Source organism: Primulina tabacum, chromosome 11 (assembly GCF_025594145.1).
Source record: "Primulina tabacum isolate GXHZ01 chromosome 11, ASM2559414v2, whole genome shotgun sequence".
NCBI lineage: Eukaryota > Viridiplantae > Streptophyta > Magnoliopsida > Lamiales > Gesneriaceae > Primulina > Primulina tabacum.
In genome coordinates this window covers 27,851,278-27,859,321 of record NC_134560.1, presented here as the reverse complement: position 1 = coordinate 27,859,321, position 8,044 = coordinate 27,851,278, and positions in this window count along the sequence as shown.

Below are 8,044 nucleotides of genomic sequence, written 5' to 3'. Positions count from 1 at the left end.
CTACAACTGGACGTAAGTTTTGCTACGTTTTGATATGATTTGGAATTATGGTATTGTCAGAATCTGATAGGATTCATATATGATGTTCTTGACATGTTAGACATCGTATAATCGAAACCGAACTGAAGAATAGATACCATATGGAATTGTTATGATTTTCAGAGTTGAGTTGATTGAGATTTGATATCAGAATTGAATTGTTATCAAATATGAGATGTTAGAATTGATATATGACTGATATGGTAGTGCTGGATATATTAAAATTATGACGTTAGGTTGTTGAAACAGAATTTGATTGAATTCTGATTATATCCAGTATTGATTGAGTGGTGTATTGATGACGTACCATCAATATTGTTATTGTCAGATTGAGTATTGACAGGCTTTGAGTTCGAGACTTCGACAGAGTCAGAGTATCAGAAAGAAAGGTATAAATTAATGTTGAGTTGGGATTGCACAACTCGAGTGAGGTTTGACTCGAGTTTCCCTAAATCACATACTTAGTTTATTGCATTGATATTTGTAGTTGATGAGATTGATGTTTGTATTCTATTGATTTATAGCCACTGCATGTATTGACTACTAATTGTTTAGTCATTGGCTGATTCGCCTAGTCACCGGCTGATTCGTCTAGTTATCGACTGATTCGTCTAAACTTTGGCTGATTCGCTTAATTACTGGCTGATTCGTCTAGTGATTGGCCGATTCGCTTAATTCTTGACTGATTCGTCAATTCTGCGGCTGTTTCGCCCAGACACTGGATATATGAATTATATCGATACAGTTTAGGGTTGATTCATTCCTATCGACTTAGATTCGATATAATTATCAATATCCAGACATTGGGATCCCTAGGTTAGAGTTGAGTCGAGTCTGAGACGACGCGTTGTTTGAGTCAAGTCTGATACGACTAGTTGATTTACAGTTTTGATATCATACATGTTTGTTGATTGGCTGCATGTGAATGATATTTGTTATATGTTTTTGTATATGTTTTTATATGATTGCATGTTTACATTGTTTATACTGGGATTTATTCTCACCGGAGTTATCCGGCTGTTGTCTTGTTTTGTATGTGTGCATGACAACAGGTGGGACAGGTTCAGGGTCGAGGAAATGAAGAGAGATCGTCATTAGAGTGGAGGCTCCGGACTTGGATTAGAGATAGGGTTTGTGTGAACCCGGACGCTAATCATCTTATTAATCGTCATTGGCACTAATTTAATTAATTATAATAAACAGGGTCTAATTTTTTTTTTTTTAAAATGCGGAACGTAATGGCATTCATCTTAACATACACGTCAGTATTAAAAGTACAAATCTTGCACTATATACAATCAGTCTCAACTAAGGTTTAACAACTATATAAAAAGTGTTTAAACCCTAACTCTAGTCCAAGTCTGTAGTCTCCACCCTAACTCGATCTTTCTTCACCTCTGTGACCCTGAACCTGCCCCACCTGTTGCCATGCACACATACAGACAAGACAACAGCCGGATAACTCCGGTGAGATATAAATATACCAGTATAAACAATGTATCAATGCAATCATATAAAACATATATAAAAGCATAAACAATCATTAAAACATGTATCCAATCTGACTACATGAACCAATACGAATCTGTATTTAAGTCAATGACTTATTATCTTATCTCAACTTATTTCTAACCTAGGGATCCCGATCTATTTTAGATTTTGGTATGCTGTATCGAATGTCTACAATAGACGTCGATCTACATCTAAGCTCATCGATACACCGTAAGCCTAGAGTCTTCGCGGTTCTGACAAAGACTCGGCGGTTCTGCCCTAGCTAGGCTGATCTGCCCTAGACTCAAACTCTGGCTCTGCTATAATTCAATAGACTAAACATATCAATCTGATAATCTGCAAATATCAATGCAATAAAATAAAGTATGTGATTTTGGGAAACTCAAGTCAAACCTAACTCGAGTTGTACAATCCTGAATCAACATTTATTTATACCTTTTATTCTGTCGCTCTGATACAATCGAAGTCTCGACTCAAAGCCTGTCAATGTTCAATCTGGCAATGACAATATCAATATACTGTATCAATATTCTATTCAAATCAAAACATCCCCGTCTTATCAAATTCTGACGGTACAACAGTACAATCTTGCGATACCGGTGATACCACACCAGTATATACTAATTCCAATAACTTATAATCAACCACCGTACGAATCTGACATCACATCTCAGTCAATTTAACTCTGAAATTCATAACAATTCCATAATCAATATGTTTCTTAATCTGACTTCGATTCTATGATGTCTACTATGTCAAGAACACTATATATGAATCGTATTTGATTCTGGACATAGCATAATTTCAAATCTTAACAAAACGTAAAAAAACTTACGTCCTGTTGTAGCTGTCGTTGCTAGGAACACAGTACCGAAGTCGGATTCAAAATCTGACGGACGGATCGCAATATAAAGGCGTAAGGATTTTCAACAATTCTCTCGTCCCTTTTCTTATTTTCTGAATTCTGAACGAATTCAATGACATATATATATATATATCTCGTACATGCAGGAGGACGAGTGGCTCAACCTTTGCAGCACATGTCTCGCGCATATGCGCGACCCCAATCGGCGCATATGCGCGAGACACTCGGTCTCCGCGCGTATCATGCACATCGCCTCGCGCATATGCGCGACTCATCTCCGCGCATATGCGCGAGACTCTCTGGAGTTCCTCACATAGGCTTCGCGCATATGCGCGACATCTTCCGCGCATATGCGCGAGGTCTTCTGCCTGTTTGGCGCATGTGCGCGCATCCGGTCGCGCATGTGCGTCGATGCTACTGTCCTCGCACATCATGTTTCACACGCGATCTCATTTCGTGTCTCGGTTAGCCCTTTCATAATTATCTCGATTAAAAATCAATAATCGTAATTTAACACGGTATAAAATCTCGGGCATTACAGGGTTAGACACGTAATATTAGCTGTTAAACCTTAGTTGAATAAATGTATGTGGTACAGGACTTGTACTTTTATACTGAGATGTATATACGTTTTATTTTACTACGTTCCGCATTTTAAAAAAAAATTTAGACCCTGTTTTATAATTGATTAATTATTCCTAGAAAGTGATTAAGAACTTGATTAGCGTCCGGGTCCCCACAGTAACGAATTTGAAAATAAAATTAATATGTTTTCAAAAAATCAACAATTCCTTCTTAATATTTAAAAAACATAAATGATCCCAACATTCAGAAAGATTATCTGCTAAAATTTTAATCTCTCAAGATAATAAATAAGAAAAAAACAGAAATAAAAAATACAACTTTACCAAATATTTCTTAAAATCTTTACAACTTGATCAGTATTTTAGAATAAAGAAAGAAAATAAAAAATAAAGTGATAAAAATAAAAAATTTACAAAAACGATATAAAAAAATAAAACTTGAAATAAATAATTAAAATAAAAACAAAAACAAGATTCTGAAATAATAAAAGAAATATTAGATAATATTAATATTAAAAATTTCAAATAATATGAAGATAATGAAATTAAAAACATTCAAAATCTTGAAAAATTCGAGAAGACTTTCTTTTTGTATTAAGAGAAATAATATAGTGCCCAAAAAACTAGTGCATGTAAACCCAATGCATGATTGAAATAATTTATTTATTTAATTAATAAAGTAGGTGATGCAAGCTATGTGTTAAATTATTTTAAATATATATATTTTTATTATGCAATTTAAGATGTTTTCTCGAGTTTGAGTTCTTCAGATGGATATTCAATGCTGAATCGGGAAAAGAGAACGAAGACGATTAAGGTGTCAAAAAATTAATTTATATTTTATTTTAAGTCAAGAAAATAGGGAATTTAAAGGATTTATGAATCAATTAAAGGCTAAATTTAATTTATCGACTGAGATAAAAGTATGTTAAGTATTTTAATTAGCAAAATTTTAAAATAAGGGATTTAAATACTTCCACGGAAATAAAATATTTTAATAAATTTTGTATGACTCCACTAATTAAATTCTTTAGTATTTAATCATGGTTAGAATTTAAAATCTGTAGGAATATTAATTTCAAATTTTGGAGGGCTTAATTAGTAATCTAAATTGTGATTTAATTAAACTAAACACCTAGGCATTTTTTTATTTAAACACAAGAGTCCTACCCTAACTCATAGCAAACTCACGCACACACACAACACACACCAAAAACCCAAACTAAACTCACACACCCTTGGTCGAGAATTCAAAGCTTAGGACTTCGATTTTTTTTCAATTTTTCTTCCATCATCAAGCTTAGCTCATCATCACACTACAATCCTTGTTTAATTTAGCCATTTTTCAAGCCATTAAACGTAGCAAATAATCTCCGTTCGGCATCTGTTCTTCCACGTGTTCGTTTGTCGATATATCGTGCGTTTTAATGCAAAAGCATGTCTAAACATTTTCTTTATTCATCAATCATATTATATACTGTATTTTGATATCAAATTCATGAAAATACATTGGTTTGGTTTTATTATATGTATGCTAAAACGTTATTAAAACTCGTTTCGATATATAATATGCATGAACTCCTTAATTTTCTCGAGTTTTAAATTGCCTTCTTCGCTTGACCAATCCTATGGCTTGCTGCTACGTATGGTCATGTTAAATTACGTGTTTAGGAGTCATTAGGTGGACCGGGATGGGCCGATAGTGCAGTAGGAGGCGAAGGAAGCTTCACGCGTGATTAAAGGGCGATTGCGGGTTCGTGCGCGGGTTAGCTCGCATGGCTGGACCAGGTTGCATGGCTAGAATCTAGGTGGGGTCTTAGCATCCCGGGGTAGGCCTGGTATGGGTTGATTAGGGTCAGGTTGGTTTGAATAACGGCTGAAGTTGGAAACGCGCCATGCGCGCATATGGAGGGGCGCGAATAGGGCCTCGTTTTTGTGTTGTTTAAGGGGCTGTGGTGTGTTAGGGGCTGGAACGGGTTGGACCAGAGTCTTAAGTGGTATCTAAGGGTCGAGTTCAGGGTTTGATTAGAGCTTGGTTCGAGTTAGAATCGATAGGAATTTGTACGAAACACATAAGTGTCATAGTGTCACTCTTTGGGCAGCTTGTGTCTATATTGTTCGTTAAGCATGGTACAAGTTTGATTATGGTTCGGGCTGATTCAAGGCCTTGGGCACTAGATTAGGATGTATTTTATGTATGGGTAGAGTTCCGAGTCGATTGGTACGTCTTAAGTGATTCTATTTAATTCGGAAGTTGTATGTGTCTGAATGCACCTTAGGGGCTGTTTTGGGTATAAATTTTAGTATGTTAGGGCATCATGTCCATGGACAATCCAATGATGTTCATGATGTTCGTAAGTATGTAAGACGTACAAAATAATTATTTTTAAGGTATGCGATTTGTCTTGTGTTATGGGCCACTTACATTGAACATAACTCTATGCAAAATGATTTACGATTACGATTATTATGACGAGCATGAAAATATGTTTTTATGCAATTGTTTATGCAGGAAAGTCGTGTTAAACATAATTATGCTTTTTTTTATGCTATGTACGACCCCTATGTTTAAATTGCATGAATTTTTATTACGTATTACTTGTTATTTACAGTTTATGCATGTTGAGTCATTATACTCATTAGACATGATCGATGCAGATGATGTAGTTGAGGAGGCTGGAGGTGGTGACCATTGAGTAGGCTCGGGCCAGTGTCAGTGCAAGCCTGAGAACCTTGTAGTTCACGAGAATTTTAATTAATCACGTTTAAAAATATTTTCTCTAATTTTGTCTTAATATTGGTGACTAGTAAGTTGAGACTTTTTATATTATGTTGGATTTTTCAAATTATGGTGGATGTTTAACTTGGATGTTATGGTTGTGGTATTTCAAATGATGGAGGTTTAACTTTTTTTAGTATGATTGATGACCGTGATTTATTTTACGAGTTATATTTATAATAAATTATTTAATAAAAATATTTTAAATTTTTCCGCAAATATGAAAGTAGAACTATTTTAAAACACGATTCGTCACAAATAAGCTCTAGACAATACATACTAAAAATAAATCTAGTATTTTTAGAAAATTTTAAAATTAATACAATAGAATTTTTTGATACTGGTGCTGATTTAAATTGTATAAAATAAAGGATAGTACCTAAAAAATTTCATAAAAAAAAACAATTAAAAACTTTTCAGCTGCTAACTATTGTAATTTAAATGTTAATTCCAAATCAGAAGCATTGATATTAAACAATTTAATTTTTTTAAAAAACTACATTTGTTCTAGTTAATGATATACATCATAGCGAAATCCTAGGAACACTTTTTATAGGATTAATTACTCCCTATAACGTAAATAATAATATCTCTCTTAAATGTAATTACAAAAAATTAGAATTTCAATACTTAGAAAAACCTCGTACAAGAAACCTCAATTTAATAAAAGCATATTCTATATATGAAAATAATATTAATGTACTAATCCAAGGAAATTTTTTTAAAAAAAGATATTTATCTAAAAAGAATAGAAACTTATAGATATAAAAAAGAATACGAAAGAATGCTAACAATTTTATTTGATCAATGCAGGAAAAGACATCATCAAGTAAAGTTAATTATTACCTACAGAAATCTCTCACATAATTAATTTCTTTTGGAGATATCAATCTCATTGTTTATCCAAAAAACTCACAAAAATGTTTCAGGATTTCCAGACCAGTTAATCTAAAAATATCCCAAAAAACTTTGTTGAAATCAATATGGAACGTCTAACCAAACGATTCCAATAAAAAAGTTATAGTCCTATATGTCTTGGCCTATTATTTCAGTCAAATAAATCTTTCTTCCCAACCAACACATGAATTCAATTTAGAAAACTTATCAGACTATAATGTTTACCAAGGGAATGTGACAATAATCTACAATCAATGGACCCGAGTGGTTGAAGTAATTAAAAATTAATAAAATCCTTTTTTATAAAAGTTTTAAAAACCTTCTCAAAGCTCTAGAATCAGCCAACTATTATATGGATTCAAATTACTTTATTAATTATCCAGTTAGAAAAGAAATAAATATCCAAAAGAGTTATGGTAATCAAATAGTCAAAGAAAATAGTTTTCCAAAAAAGAGTTTTTGTGAAATTCCTAAAAATATTTAAAACTAATATTCAGTTTTGCAACCATTGCGAGACAATGGTAAAAAAATTTTAAAAACTAAATGATTTGAAATCATTATCGTCCGATAAAATTAAGAAATTGACGGAAAAATTTCAAGAAACAAAAGCAACCCTTAAGGTGAACATTATTAACTTGGACCTTCTTAAAAAGATCAAAAATTTTGAAATAGACAAACTCAATCTATTAGACAGACATAGTCTATTTAATTCTAGTCAAAAACTGAGCCCAATAAGATTTTTCTTCATACCACTTACAGAATTAAGCATGTTATCTACCAAATAAATGACTTTATTTTCTCAAAAGCTAAAGAAATTTTTTACCAAAAATTCCAAATGATCCAATAAATTCTTTACTTAAAACCTGAAGGCATAAAAATTATTCCTTTAAAAGGAATAAATGAATATGTCAAACATAAAATTAATTACCAAAAAGAAACTTTAATCATAGACAATTGTTCTTGTCAACTTCACTTCTATATCCTTTGTGGTCAAATATAATTTCAGCCTTTAAAGACTTTTTCATTCAGATAAACAATCATGAAGAAAAAATAAGTATAAATTTACTATTAGATTTATGATTGGTTTCAAAAATCATTATTACAGATGGAGATGACATAAACAGTCTCATCAGTGTTGCCCTCAAAAGTGCAATCCAATATTTCTTTGATACCAGTAATAATGAAGTTAAACTTGAAATAAGATCAATATGCCCAGAATAGAATAGAACATAATTAGAACCAGCAATTCACAGAATTTGGTTCAAGCCTTTTTGTAAATGGAGAAAATAAAAAGTTGAACTTGAAGTCCATCTTCCAACCATTTGCAGAAATACAATCCAAAAACAAATAAAACACCAAGGATTACAG